Consider the following 16,622-nt stretch of genomic DNA (forward strand, 5'->3'; position numbering starts at 1 on the left):
TAATTACTTTTATTCAATGTTCTAGATAGTTTTGCTATAGTTACTATTGAACAGATACATCTGTACTATCCTTTACTATAAGCTTTATTACAAAAGTTATTGCGTTTGACGATCCTTTGTATAAATTGAACATTCGAGCGATGATTAAGCCGTCTGAATACATCCTTTTAGAAGCTGCTCTAATATAGTGAGACTACGGGCACTAATGAATTTACGTGACTACAAAATAATTTAACTATTTCATCATCAACAATCATACATATTTATAAGTAATAAATATCATAATAATATATAATAAGGGCTTCCATCGTGTTTATCTAAAGCAACTTAACCAACGCATCAACGTAACCTTTAACTGATCAAATATGTGTTGCAATACTTAGTTGTAGACACCTCCAATTTAGACAAGTTCTTTGACAAGAAATACTTGTATGTAAATTGACGATTACGCTTTAACTCTCTTTGAAGACCTCATTTCTTTCTTTGTTATCTATTTATTAGTCGCAACATGAAGCCATTTTTTTCACGATTACCTACTTACTACCTTTGAGGAGTATTCTTTCTATCCTTCATCGTGTGATAATTACGAATATGTTTTTTTTATCCCAACATTGAATAACAGCTGTATAATAGTAATAATAGTAATCAGAACAATCAAGATTGGATTTAAAATGATTACATACTTCACTATTGTCTCCCTCTGATGATCACAAAGGTGTTTTCCCATTATTGGCAACTGCAGGTAAGCAACTAAGTTCTTGTGGACACTGGAGATATCTGATATCAATGTGAAGGTAATTCAACGAAGATATAGCCGAGTTAATATTAAATAAGGACTCAACATATTCAAGACTAGATGTTGCCCGCGGCTTTGCTCGCGTGGAAATTGATTATATTACAGAATTATTTATAATATTACGTTAATTTAAGACCTCATTTGTGGTTCGACTTTCGTGGGCTAGAACACCAGACTTACAGAGCTCAGTCTTGAACAGGCTATTTAGAACTGCGAAAAACAGTCTTCTCTTATATCTTCTCCGGCCATTTTAGAATTGTCATGGTGAAGCATACTTTAAGCACGAACTGTAATCTCTTGAAATTAAAGGGGTATTTGATGGTATCAAAGATATTCGTGGAATATACACTATTTCTTCTTTAGTACATCCAGTGATAACTGTAACCTATGACATTACGATAGAGAACCCTTACTATTAGTCTGGTGCCGTTGCATAATTTTTGAGGTCTTAAATTCCTCAGTAACATTATTGGCGCGCCAATCTACTCGCCCGTTATTTTTTATGTTAAAAAATGACGGGGTTCAAGACTAACCTATATACGAAATTTCAACCCCTATTTCAACCCTTATGGGTAGAATATCCAGAAACTCTTAAATACATATCTACTCATTTCTCATCAGTAGCCCAAAATAAAGATGAATGCTTATAACTTCAAAAATGACGGATTTCCAGACTAACCTACATAAGAAATATCAACCCCTAGGGGTGGAATATGCAGAAACGCTTAAATACATATCTACTTATTTCTAATTAGTAGCCCAAAAATAAAGATTCATGTTTCTAACTTAAAAATTACGGACTTCCATACAAATTTTCAACCCTTATTTCACCCCATTAGAGATGATATATCCAAAAACTCTAAAATACATATGTACTCATTTTTAAACAGTACCCAAAAACAAAGTTTCGTGTTTCTACCTTAAAAACTAACGAACTTCCAAACATATTTTCAACCCCTATTTCACCCCCTTAGTGGTAGAATATCCAGAAGCGCTTAAATACGTATCTATTCATTTTTTATCAATATCCCAAAAATACAGTTTAATGTTTCTACCTTAAAAAATCATGATTTCCATATTAACTTTCAACCGTTATTTCACCCCTTTAGGGGTAGAATATCCAGAAACGCTTAAATATGTATATACTAAGTTTTAATCAGTATCTCAAAAGTAAAGCTTCATGTTTCTATCTTAAAAAATGACGTACTTCCATACTAACTTTTACCCTTATCTCACCCCCTTGGGGGTAGAATATGCAGAAACGCTTAAATATATATCTACTGATTTTTAATAAGGGATGTAAGGGGGCGCAAACTACACCTTAGCGCCCCAAGCCAACCTCCGTGGTGCATCCTGCCGACCAGCGAGGCTCTGGCGACCGACTGATGGCGGTATAACGTCCTCAGGCACGGTGGAGTGACGATTTGCGCAAGACGGCTGGCAGGAGCTGGATGCGAGTTGCCGAAGAAAGACCACAGTGGCGTGCATTTGGAAAGGCCTATGTTCAGCAGTGGACGAATGCGGGCTGATGATGATTTCTAATCAGTATCCCAAAAATGTCTACGAACCTGTATACGAAATGGCTACCCCTATTTCACCCCTTAGGGCTAGAATATCCAGAAACGCTTAAATACGTATCTACTCATTTTTAATCAGTATCTCAAAAATGAAGTTTCATGTTTCTAACTTGAAAAATGACGTACTTTCATACAAACTTCAAACCCCTATTTCACCCTCCTAGGGGTCTACTCAATAACGTTATATTTTATATTTTGTGAGTAGGATCGTTATCCTACTCACTGGGTGGTGCTCTTTTAAAAGTTTTTTTTAAATATCAAAAAGTATACATCAGTTCAGTAAGAATGTTTACGTTTTCATTTTTTTTTCTTATGCAGCCGTAGAACCTCTCTCTAAGCGGCCAACTAAATTTTTTTTTCTCTCTAAAATTCTTTCTTTGTTAAATCGTAACAATTTACTAAATTACAATCAAGAATCCTTTTTAATTTTCTGCATATCTACGGGTGGCGTTCTTCAAAGCGATACTATCATCGATTGTTTATGCAGCCATCGTCCCATAATCACTGGGACAAAAATTGGCTTTCGCTATCAACATATAAGGTGACTGGTGAATTACTATCAATATTTAAGGAGAATACTCGGTACATGATTCTCATTCGAATTATGTACAAAGTAGGTACTTAATTTTCTACCCAATTTCCAAAAAATTCAATTTAAATAAATGAAGTGTGGACACATTGCCAGCGGCGCGTGCGGCATGGTGTTGTACTGTGCCGCTTGCCACCCGCAAATCCCGCCCCGTGGGCCGTGACTAATTAGGTCAGTGGGGCGAGCGCCGCCGTAAGGTTCTTATGTCCGTCTACCCGCGCGCGCGCCTTGTGATCGATCTTACGTGTAACCTAATCTGACGTGTGTGAGTGTGACCCGTCATTAGTAATTATGTATAGCATGGCTTATCAATTCACAAATGCAGAGTACTTAGACATGGTTCATGCTTATGCGCTTAGGATCGTGCTTAGTTATCAAAGGTAGCTTGCTACCCTGTTAACCCGTGACGGCGTTTGGACGTACGGAAACTACCGCGCAATAGCTAAATATACCTACCTACATACCTGTTTTGTGTCGACAGCGCAACTAGGGTGTCCACACGACGCGTAATTAATTACATAGCTTTTGGTTAACTTTACTTAGAAGTTTATTAATATTTATGTTATATTTATTTTTTTGTGTCATATATGATCCCCAAATATTACGTCCTTAAATATCGATAGTATTCAAACAGTCATGCTGTATAAGTTAAGATTATTGGTTTCTTATGTAGTAGTATTCATATTTATAATGTGTTAAATATAGTTAAGTGATTTCTGAACTATTTTCCGACCCTAATCTACGAATAGGATGAAATAATCTAAGATATTTACAATAACAATACAATAATAATATACTCAAAAATATTTAATAAACTAGAGTAAAACTAATACTAAAGCAAACATAAATTGAATTTGACGTATTTTATAGTCTGCGAAAAAAAATGCTTATTACTACAATTCAATTAATAAAACTATTTAACTTAATTTTTTTCCATAACATATTATTAAAATCGCCGTGAAACGGTTATTAACAAACATTAAATCTAGTATACTAGACATCGAGTTTCAGTTAACATGGCGCACTGGCGTTCTTCCGTTTTGTCAAAATGGCCGCCTTGCTACTAGATGCGATGCTCTGCTAGAGTGCTATTAACAAGTCTGAAAGAAAAATTTAATTAGTTGCTATCGCTTGATCCAGACAATATTGTTCATTCTCTTTCGAATTCATTTCGAAAATTTCGAACACACACACACATCACATTAACAGTCTGTAAATTTCCCACATCTGGGCTAAGACCTCCTCTCCCTTTAAGAAGAATGTTTTTGGATCATATTCTACCAGGCTACCAGGATTGGATACACATGTGTGAATTTCGTTGCCATTAGACACATGCAAGTTTCCTTATGATGTTTTCCTTCAACGCCAAGCACGAGATGAATTATAAACAAAGCACATTAAAATTCTGGGTTTGAACCCGCAATCATCGGTTAAGATGCACGCGTTCTAACCACTGGATCATCTCGGATTTTACATTATCCTTACAATCTGAATCTCGTAGGCAACAATTTACTTGTTTATTTATAGCATACGCGTGGGATATCTACGTAGAATCGGTCCCATGACCTTTAATAGGAGAGCATTGTGTTAGTCGCTCAGCCCAAGAATGTCTATAAAAATATTAACTGGATCAATGCAGTATTTTTTTAAAAAAAATTAATGCTTCTTACAAGCTTACCGATCCTGACAAAAAATATCAACAATTTATTTTAATCGAATAGAGAATTGCAAGTAATCGTTATATTTTTATGTATAATAGACAATATTGTTACATATCTTGTATATAATTGCAACGAGGTTGTTATGATAATGCGATATGGTCCCTTCTAGGCAACATTTGACATGAAATTGTTTTTGGTGGGATCATATTTAAATCAGTTTAGGGCAATGCTGACGAAAATGCAAAAATTACGTTGTTTAAATAACTACGTACATCGTTCCATGTTTAAGTTCTGATGATAAAGGTAAACAGAACCAATTCTTTCAAAAATTTTTTATAATAATATTATTAATATAATAATATTATTTATTAGCTGGAAAAAACTCTTAGATTATCTATTAGGACCTTTTTTATTGTGCAACATAGCTCTGGCAAAATCTCAAGGTCATTTGAGCTATAGAGAAGTGTGATTTGACACATAATTATAACCTATCATACTAATGTTACAAAGAGGTAAGCCATGGTTATTTGAAAGTATTGATCCTTATCGGAGGCCTGATATTCCTCCCCCCTTAACTACGATGGTTAAATGTTCCGAGGAATTGTTTGGATTAATACCGGCTGCTGAATTTCACCAAAAAAAATATGATACCTCATGATACCAAGGGCACAATACAGTATTATAATATATTATTTATGATTGGTCTTATCATCGACTATAACTACATTATAGTATTTATACAATGTATATTACTTTATAAATATATATTTCTTGGAAGTTTTTTAAAACTTTCTGGGATCCTGTGGTAAAAGCGTTGATACACAATGTGTTTCATTTTTATCCCTGCGTTGCCGAGTAACCTTTGTAAATAAATTCACAACGAGCTTATAGGTGCTTCTAGTACTAATGGTATATACCTACGTCACAATTAAAAAAAGTCGTTACTATTTTTACAAACATACATTACATTATCAAAATATGTATTAAGATCTGATGGTCAATATTTTAATTACTTTAAATTAGCTTCATAAAAAAATTTTAGTCGGTCGGGTTCTGGGCCTCCTATGAGCAATACTTATTATTATTGTGTTTCGGTTTGAAGTATCAGTTAATCGGTGTAACTACAGGCACAAGGGACACAAAATCTCAGTGACCCAAATAAAAAGCTGTATTATTCTCAAATATTTATTAAATTTTATTATTTCTTAGATGATATTTGAATAATGCATCCTGCACGTTCCGGCACATCGCAAACATGTTTATTAGGGTTGAAGTGAAGTTGAGCTGGGCATTGTCGGCAAATCGGCTCGTGATCGGGACTGACGCAGTAGTAAAACAAATTACAATCTTCGGGATGTGCTAGCAAAGCGTCGTCAGAATTTACATTCCTGCAGGAAACTGACGAAATACTATTCTCTAAGCAACGTTGCGGTATATCATCTTTAGCTGGTCTGTAATAAAGAGCATAATTAAGTTAATTTATAATTTATAAATAACAAAATATTCTATAAATGTAAGTAGCACGAGTACGACATTATAAACCATTAATAGAATTGTACTGTTCTAGAATGATCTTTAATTAGTTTAAAAATAAGGAATAACATCAACAATATAATAGATCTTCATAAAATAAACGGCTCGTGTAAATATTTTTTGCACAGCACGATTGCTTCTTGAAAATTTTTTAATAAAATAAAACACAAAAAATATATATTAACGCAAACTTTGAAGATTTTCTAGTAATTCTAGCTGAAGTAAAATATGCATTCGTAAAACGGAAAAATAACATATTATATAAAAATCCTTTATGATATGGTGCTCGTAGCGTTTGATATAGTAAACTAATGACTCGGATGTAGGGAAGATTGGTTGTAAGGTAAAGTTTACATCTGAAAAGTTCGTTTGTGTGTATACAACTACAAAAATCATGGGATCGAAATGTACTTAACGATATTGTAAATGATAAAATGATTTTAAGATTTTTATTACATATTTACATTAACGTCTTAATTGTAAACAAATTAAATTTAAATATAGTTAATGTCTACAAAACATGATCACGTGGACAGAATATTTATATTTATGATTTAATAATATTATAAATAAATATTAACCTATTCATCACTATGAAATTGTAAAATTTCAAGCATAAGATGCAATTGTAATGTATCGAATAACGACCATAATCTAAAAATAATTGGTACAGTACAAAGTTTTAAGGGTTGTTTGCCGAAACACTTCTATTCAATATAACAATTTGAAAGAAAAATTATTTCTTATTTGCTTTTATTGAAGATCAACAATCATTATAGATCTCGCCTCACAGAATAAAATGCTTTTCAAACACATTATTATCTCCATGGAAACCAATAACGAGAGTATTTTTAGAAACCAGACACAATTGATATTATATTTTACATTTGTATATATCAATAAAGGTGATATCAGACGGTTCCTTCGAGTGAATGTTCTTTTGAGTGAATGATTCATTTTTCTTTTATTCCATGTTAACACGGCTTAGCTGGAATGACGTAAAAAAGAACATCCATCCGTAGTTTCTTTCAATATGGCGTCGAATGAAGTCGTGTCTCTTGGAATAAGTTTAATTTGTGATCATTTGATCAAAGAGCTAAAAAAAAGATTAAGAAAAATGCGTTCGAGACAAAATGGCCAAATCCGAGTGAACGTTCACTCTGTGTTTAGATTGTTCATTTTTCGTTCATTTCAGTGGGAATGAAAGATGCCGAATGAACCGATCCGACGTCGTTGGATCAGTTCACTAATTAATTCATTCGGCACTTTTGTTTCACTTTGTGTTTAGACGTGTCACTTTGAGTGAAACATGCAAAATGAAACACGAAAATGAACAAAAAATGAACCGTCTGATTCCACCTTAAATGATCGCGTAGCTGGAAAAACTAATCGATATGCACGGAACACGTTCCGTTTCACATTCGTATACAAGCGTCAATGTGATATCTTATATACATACATAAATAAATGTTGGTATATCGGTTTCAGATTAATTAATCTATTGATTTCGATAGTGTTATAAACTTATACCTTACAAGTTACCACATACTCGTACATGTATTTTTTTTATATAATATTTATTTTTGGTATACGTAAGTCGGCAAGAGTGCATTTTTTTACAAGCTTGTATTTAACTTACAATGTAAGTAGTACGTACGGGTGAAATCTTGCAACTCAATTTAGAAGCAGATATCTTTAACCGATTTAGCTTAATACACTGATACACGTTCAGTTTGGATGACAATGCATGGTTAACAGTGTGACATCATTCTAAATCCTGAATGGCGGAACATCAATTCATTCCTATAATATGGGTATCAAATGAAAGGGCTTACTGAGAATAAGTAAAAAAATAAAGTGAGGTCACTGTAAACCAATAAGATGGAGTAAGATTTTAGAGCTTGCATATAATATGGGTGTCAAATGAAAGGACTTACTGAGAATACGAACGCGTGTTAAAGAAAAATAAAATGACGTTAGAAGTTAATAGTAAAAGTTTTAGTGTAACATTTTTTTTTCTTTATAGCGCATATTAATAAAAGTATGTTTTTATAAAGTTTTTTACTTTTAATTAACAAATCTTTTCATGTATACTATTCTTCTTATTTTTTTTTTATAAATATCATTTTCTTTACGGCATAGGTGTAAATTTATTAAGCGAAAACGGAGTATAAAAAAAATGGGCGTATCTTGTTAATTCTGCTATCTTGCTTATTCGTATAAGATGCATCGTTTATTTGTGTTACGAGAATTTATCTTTGCCTTCTTAACAGAGTCTGTGCTATGCCACATCCATCTGACAATCGCTTGTGATTCTACGGTCACTAACTAACGCAGTTCGTTACCTAATTGATGCCGCACACCGATTGCAAAATAAAACTAGGGCTAAATCTAATAAACTCGGCGTAATTGTCTTCAATAAAAATACGTTATTCACGTACTAAAGAACTATACTATTACCTATTATAAAAATATTATTTTATGCTTAATGGCACATTATCATATTAGTAAAACTCATAATCTCAGTCCTTTTTGAATTTAATTTACTAAAGTGACTGTGTTGTGAAAATGAAATGGTAACATTGCTAATTAAGTAAAGAGCATTGTTTCGCCCAATCAGTAATATTGGAAATATCTGTTTTTATGTTTCATATGGATTAAAAAATAAGCCAACTGACTGTTTGTGAAAATTCAAAGCTTATTTTTAGGGTAATAACGTGAGTGGGGATTTGTTATGTTCTGCTAAATGAATAGGTCCTACAGTAAAGGTCCTAAGAGTTTAAAATATATATTTTATTTAATATATTAAAAATTTAATAACTAAATAAATTTATATATTTCATGTGATTTGCAAAGTTCCGATAACAGCTTCGCTGATATTCATCACCAACATTAACCAACCATCTTCTTCGTAAATAACGTGCACAGGATTAAAATGATAATACAAAACATTTTAATTGTAACTTAGCTACTGAACTGTTTATGTATCTAAATTTTATATTAAATTTGTATTAAGTAAGTAAATAAGTAAGTTTTGTTACATTGGTTATTATTTTAAATCAATTTTGTGGGAATTTTAAAGAGCGACCTTTAGTAGGAATTCGGTCATGTTCGAATACGAATTTCCACCAGCGTCCTTTCTGATCATTTTATTTCGGTTGCTTTGAAATAAATTCCTAATTTTTATACATTTTCGGAAAGCTAAGTAAACGATTATGTTTTTAAAATAATCTGCAGAACAAGTTTCATAATGATTTTTTTTTTGATTTTCAGGCATATTTGAGGGAAAAAAATAAAAAATATATTGAAATAATATCGTTTTCTGTCTCGCATTTTTAAATTTTGACCGATAATTATTCTTTAAAAGTTGAAAAACATCCAGTGTTTAATCGTTTTTATAAATCAGAAGAAAAAAATAGATTTTAATTGATACTTTTTTTTAAATACATTTTTGAAGTTGCATTTTGGACTTATTTTGAATAAATCTAAAAAACGCGATAACTAAAAGATGGTTCACTTTTGCATCATGCATATGGGGATTAAAATTATCGCAAATAATCACCCCTATCACCTCCTAACGGGAATACGTCGAATTACCAATAACCCTGTATATCTACTATTCATTAATCTAATCATTTATTTAAACTAAGAGCAACTAGCCACTTTTATTAGCTCCTTTAACTTTTAACTGGAATAGAAATGTTAATATAAATAAAATATTTCTGATGGCGTATACATGTTAATATGTGAATCACAATCAGAATATCCACCTCATGATTGCTCTCATGTAGGGTGATGGATGAAACTTACACATGACAGGGTTGTAAATAAAATATGTATATCATAACACTTACTGTGAATTGTCTTGTTTAGTGTCTCTGATTTGACCGCCAAAAGTTAACAAAATAATGAAAAATAAAATCCCGCTGCGTACCATGGCTGGTTGATGGTATACTGGCCCAAATAGAAATGTTCGGATACTCTTAAATCTTCTATTTATATAGTCAATCAAAGTGAATTACTAAGATTGCTTACTGCGAAATAGCACTCAAATTAAGTGGCAATAGTTCAACTCTGGGTCCTTATGGTTTTATCAATAGATAATATATATTTTATCAAGTAAAACAACATATATTCAAAAATGTTAAATATGTTTTGAATTTGAATTTTCTTTTCAATTACAGATACAGTTTACGTCAGAATATAAAGTACATTAAAATAGTTGTAATTTTAATACCTGACTGTAAAATTAATTCGACCATTATGTCTATAAAAATATCTAATATGAGATTTATACTATTTCTGTAAACAAATGTAATCCTTTAATCCCTACTTAAGCTTAGCTATGTTTTATTTTATTTTTCATCTAATAAAATTATATTTTATAAAGGTCACCATTCAAAATTAATATATAAATGTACATTTCCATATTTATAAGCACTTTGTCGTTAATTATTAAAATAAAACTCCAGGTAATATGTAAATAATCTTAAATTTTTTCAAATTTTTTCGACTCAAGACTACAATGGTTGCAGTAGAAATCTTCTCTTAACGACTAAACTTGAGGATATCACACTAATTACATCGTTTCGTCGAGTGCTCACACACAGCAACGATATATTCGCCCTATCTCTACGTTTTCCAGCTAAACACGAGTATAAGTATATTGATTTCTGTGTGATGATTAGTGGAACAAAACAGCAATGCAAGATGTGTAATATGTTGTTGACTGTGCGGGCGAACTTGTTGATTTGTAGATTCATGCCACAGGGCTCGAAACTTAAATAGACGCTGTAACGAGCATACTGCACGTCCTGATACAAAGAGTCTGTAGGCGAAAACCAATGCTTCGCGTCCATTTCAACAACTCGTTCAGGACACAGGTATATTACAAAACCATCATATAGGTACTAAGGCTGCCTTTTAAGTCGTAGCAAGTGACAATGTCCCGCGATTATTAAAAAAAACATATGACATTTTCATCTTTTTGAATTTAGAATTTAGAAAACCGAATAGTTAGTCTGTAGTAATAGAAAGTCGAATAGTTTTATTGTATCATCTATACGATATATCGATCATATTAGACCAATCTAAAAATGATATGCTATTGCTTTTTACAACCGACTTGTCATATTTGAATAGCCAAAGGTTGTCACCTTGTCAGTCTGTTGTAAAAAAATAGAAATATCTAACGAAAATTTGCGTGCGATAATTTTCTACAACTTTCAAAGGGGATTATTGCCACTTCAGTGCTTTGAGGAAATAACTTCTGTGTTTAGTGATGCAGGTCTTAGGCCATGTCTTAGGACTGTAGAACGTTGGTATTTAGAATTTCAACGGGAACTTTAGCCTCAGTAACAAGTCCCGTGAGGGTCGTCCAAAAACCGCCATGACGCAAGAGAATATTGAAGCCGTGCGGCAACTAATCCTCGAAGATCATCATATGACATACCATGAAATAGAGGTGTCCGTGGGTATTTCAGGGACCACTGTCCAAAAATTACTGCACGAAGAACTTGGCGTAAGAAAGTCGATCTCTCGTTGGATACCACATTTGCTTAGCGACGATCAAAAAACAGCCCGTGTTAGTTGGTGTCGCAAAACTGCAGCGATTCAACCGAGGAGAGTCAAAGCCTCTTTATGATATGGTTAGTGGTGACGAGTCTTGGATATATACTTACGATCCAGATTCTAAATAGCAGTCAACTGTCTGGGTCTTCCAGAATGAGCCAAAACCGACCAAAGTCATACGCTCACTTAAAAAAAAATGGTTGCCTCATTTGTTGCAAGGGAGTTTACGTCGCCACTATTGTACAAGAAGATCGCAAAATGGTTACCGCTGACTGGTATACCACTGTTTGTTTGCCAAAAGTCATCACCGAATTTCGAAAAAACAATTCAAGACGTCGTATGATATTGCACCATGCCAATGCAAGTCCTCACACACCCGCCAAACAAAGATCTTTTTAAGCATCCAAAATGTCGAAATTTTGGATCATCCGCCTTACAGCCCTGACTTAGCCCTAACGATTATTTAACCTTCCCCGAAATTAATAAAAGTCTTCGTGGTCAATGTTTCACCTCGCCCGAAGAAGCTGTTGTCGCATACAAATCGGCCATTTTGACTACCCCCACTTCGGAGAGGAATAAATGTTTTAAAAACTGGTTTGAACGCATGCAAAAGTGTTTTAAATATCGCGGACGATTCTTTGAAAAACAATACACCACAACATTAACAGGCTGTAAATTTCCCACTGCTGGACTAAGGCCTCCTTTCCTTTTGAGGAGAAGGCTTGGAACATATTCCACCTCGCTGCTCTTATGCGGGGTGGTGGATAAAAAATAATAAATGATAATAATCTAGAAGATTATGTGTACTTATTTCAAACGACTTACAACTTAAAAGAAAGCCCTCATATGCACTTTTTCTGTCATTGACACTGAGGCGATACTTTGAAATAACAGACTGAACTTTTTCCATTATGGATGCAAGTAATCAGTGTAATACAGTGTCAGAACACAGAACAACGATCACAAAACACTTCAACGTTGGCCATTTTAATTCTAAACGGAACCTCGATTCCCATATTTAAAACATTAAATAAGGAAACTTCTATATAAACTTTCATCTCCATTTTCACCCTCTTACCTTTTAGTTCATTAAACTAAGCATAAATACCGACTTACGTATTTCTAACATCAGATTTCTTTTTTTATGCTATATAGATTAAAAACGAGCAAGAGGCTCGCCTGATGAATAGTGACTACCACCGCCCATATTTATAGTTTTAATATAAGATGTATCGTCCACTATTGGCAAACGATTTTGCAAATTGATCTCCGCAACGATACAACATTGCAGAAGGAGGTGTAAAACTAGAAGCAAAAGAGGAAAATATATTTCAAGAAGTAACATAATATGATTTAAGACAATTTGTTGCAAGTTGTCCATGTGAAAACTACTAAGCCTTGGATTTATTTTAAAATCTTAAACTAATTCACGACAATATATTCGCTATAAGATACCACGACAGATAATGTCATAGAATAGGTTAGCCTAATACGTGTCTGAAGTGTTAGAGACTGAAATAGTTTACAAAGAAATTGAACAAAACTGATGCACTCGCGTGTCAAACACATTTTAAAGATTCATTGAAACCAAAAAGCCACGGTTGTATACAGCTATAAATAACCACTGAAAATTTAGGTAATAATGAACTCACTTCAATGTCATAACGATATTGTTGAATTAAGTGATGATAGACCTACCGCAATCATGGAATTACTTGGCGTTAACTCAATTGCAGGGGTAATAGTAGCACTGTGGAAATTTCTATGGGATTTACTAAGTATGATGTATCGGCCGAGACCTGTTTCACTACCGATGTGGTTAAGCTAGCTTCATATGATGTAGTAAATGAATTATCATGGAAAATGAAATTACTGATAAGTGCAAACACGAACTAATAAGTATCTCGTACCACATAGCCACACAGGGCTAAAATAGCGATGCAAATACAGCAAGACAAAATACTGAAAAAAACTTCAGTGATCATTTTGGTGGTAGCAAACATTTGAGCAAGAGGCTCCATAAACAGCTTCTTAGATACCAATAATTTATTTCGAGCAGAATTTGTTTACGCATCATTCAAGTACTGAGATGTTGGATGAACTTTTGTTGAACTCAGACTTCGAATGTTAACTTTTAGATTTCGTTGGATACCGACTTAAACAAATCATATCCGAATACGAATAATAGTTCATTAGGTTGAAAATGTGTTCGAATTACAAATTATTTTGGTATTTCATTTGTATGGGCTAGTCAGGCTTCACACCCTTTGTTTATTTCTCAATTACGTGACCACTGATATCCAGTGGAACTACCTAACATTTAATAGTGATTTTTGCAAAATCACGTATTGCCTTTTGTTTATTATTTAGTTGGTAGGAATAAAGCATTAACAGCCACTGTATTTTCTGTATTTTCACCCACTACTTGATAGTAGTGGGCGAATATCAGTATACTAATTTTAAAAGTTTATTTGCAAATAAATATCATTTTCATTTTATAATTTACACGATAATTCAATAACCATTAGTATAAAAAGATAATAGTCTTAAGTAAGTAAAATACATTTAAAAAAAAAATATGCTGTATTCCACGGTAACCAAAAATTCACTAAGAAGTTTATTCATATAAGTTGAATACCCAGAATTTCGCAAATATTTATTTGTTTCATTTGGTTTCAATTCATGTAGATTTTATATTCTTATATCAAGCAAAATTGTGCCATAACATTGATTTAAATTACATCACAAATAAAAAAATGCTTTAAAACAACTATAAGATGGTACACCTTATACTGTAGTTGAATATTTTTTTCTACTTAAACGAGATATAAAGATGTGTTATTAAAATAGCAGTAGATATTAAATATATTCATATAACTTGAGAACAATGGAATATAACGGGACTTGATTGGATGCAGAAGGACAAGAAGCAGGACCTTTGATGTACCTCGACAGAGGTTTAATATTCCGGAGTGGTTTCCAATTACGACATATGCACTCAATTATCCTTTGAACTATTAATCCTTATGCCCACCCAACCTACATTCATTTTAAACAAATAAAAATTGATACAATAAACAAAGTAATTGCAAATATTCGTGATGTAACCCACACTTTAATCCCGTCCACCCCTTCAATAATAAATCCATTCATTGCTACTCGAATCCACCTAACCACCTTTACCCCATCCCCGCGCTCCCGTCATACATAAGCGGAATACTTCATATAATAAATCTACCTTGAATATTACTTTAATTTTACTATCAGGGTTTCGTATTTATTAACTCAGTGTTGCTTATGAAAAAAATACAAGAGTTTAAAAATATTAAGATATCATTATTATGTACGCTTGGAATCGAATGGAATTAGAAGACAAATCTTAGTTGAAGCGCATATTTATGACCTTGGCAAAATTGCATAAAATGATTAATGAATAATAATATGGTGGATTCAGTTCGTAATATTGTCCCCTGCAGACGCTCCGATAACCAAACTAATTTTGATGAAATTATAAAGTACTTACATAAAACATTACATACAATATCTATCAGGGACCATCGGCCCGTTCCCAGAACAAGTATAAACGAGCTGCCTAAAGACTTTATCATTCTAAGTAACTAAAATTTTACCCGACGTTTTAATATAACATTATTTATTTTAAAAATTATATGAAATGTTTCCACATTGAACTACTTGGATCAAACACCAAGGTTGAAAAGGTTTTAGGACGGTGTTATAAGTTAAAAAAATTACTTAAAGCACTTCTAGGTACTAAGACAAAGGTACGCGTTGAAACAAGAATCTTGTTTCGAATCCTTTAACCACCTACGTCATATTGGTAAATACTGCAGCCGTCGTTCGTCATTACCTAAAATCGAAATCGATTATGGTTTTGAGTGGAGTCATACAAGAATTTTGCCACTGGAACGCAATAGCAATTTACTAATTATTACTCGTTGATCTCTACGTAGTCTTTATATAGTAACTAGAGTGACTGTTCTTAGGCTTAAACCATAAGTCGGGTCAATAAAAAGTAATTGATTCTGATAGGATTTGCCGTCCCATTGAATTATGATTAGAGTAATGCACACATACACACTTATGCCTTATAACATAAGATGACTAGTCTCCATTGAGAACAGCAACATGACCAAAAAGAAAATCGAAAGTTTGCTGTTTTGTTAGAGTTGCTAATTATTTTAAATAAATGTATCAAAATGTACCAAAAAAAATTACATATTACTGTATATTATGTGACTCTATGCTTAATTTCTTAGAAGTTTTAGCTTCTTCTATATTAATAGGTTGACATTGCACATTCGAAATTGACGCCATTATTCAAAATCAATAAAGTAAACGGAAGTGACGCATATACAGTTTTACCAACACAAAGACTTTTTAAGAAAAAGTGAAAACCTCATAAAAATAAAAGGACTGACCGATATGTTTAAGCTTTTTTGAACGGCCAGTATTATCTATTAACGGTATTTATTATCTATTTATTTGAAAATCAAATAAAACATGAATATTTTTTTTTATAATTTATGTTTTTCTTGTTTTTACTTGACATTACAATTTGAGAGCAACATTTTTTTTTATTTAAGCTATCTCTAAGCATTTATTATTATTACCTATTATAATTGTCGTTATTGCAATCTATACAATGGCACATAAATCATACAATTTGCGTTAAAGGTACAATTGTTGCCATGTGTAAAAAATCTATGCAACAGCTCTAGTAGCGTAAAAAACATTTTATCGATGATTTTGAGGTACACTTTTTATACACAATGATAAATTCGTATTACCCCTGCATTCAATATTACGCCTGAAAGTTGTCTTAAGTTGGCGAGGAAAGATCAAGCTGTTCTTTTATCTTTAATTTCTTCATCATT

The 16,622-nt window shown here is 32.7% G+C and overlaps 1 long non-coding RNA gene across 1 annotated transcript; it reads right to left on the reverse strand.

Annotated features, from left to right (window-relative positions):
• Positions 1 to 5,794: 5,794 nt before the first annotated feature.
• On the reverse strand, positions 5,795 to 10,180 carry LOC113402446 (uncharacterized). The gene is made up of 2 exons (XR_010309888.1): positions 10,011 to 10,180; positions 5,795 to 6,074 (listed from the first exon to the last, which is right to left on the reverse strand). It is a non-coding gene; the product is annotated as an uncharacterized LOC113402446 (long non-coding RNA).
• Positions 10,181 to 16,622: the final 6,442 nt, after the last annotated feature.

This window comes from Vanessa tameamea, chromosome Z (genome assembly GCF_037043105.1).
Source record: "Vanessa tameamea isolate UH-Manoa-2023 chromosome Z, ilVanTame1 primary haplotype, whole genome shotgun sequence".
Classification (NCBI taxonomy): Eukaryota; Metazoa; Arthropoda; class Insecta; order Lepidoptera; family Nymphalidae; genus Vanessa; species Vanessa tameamea.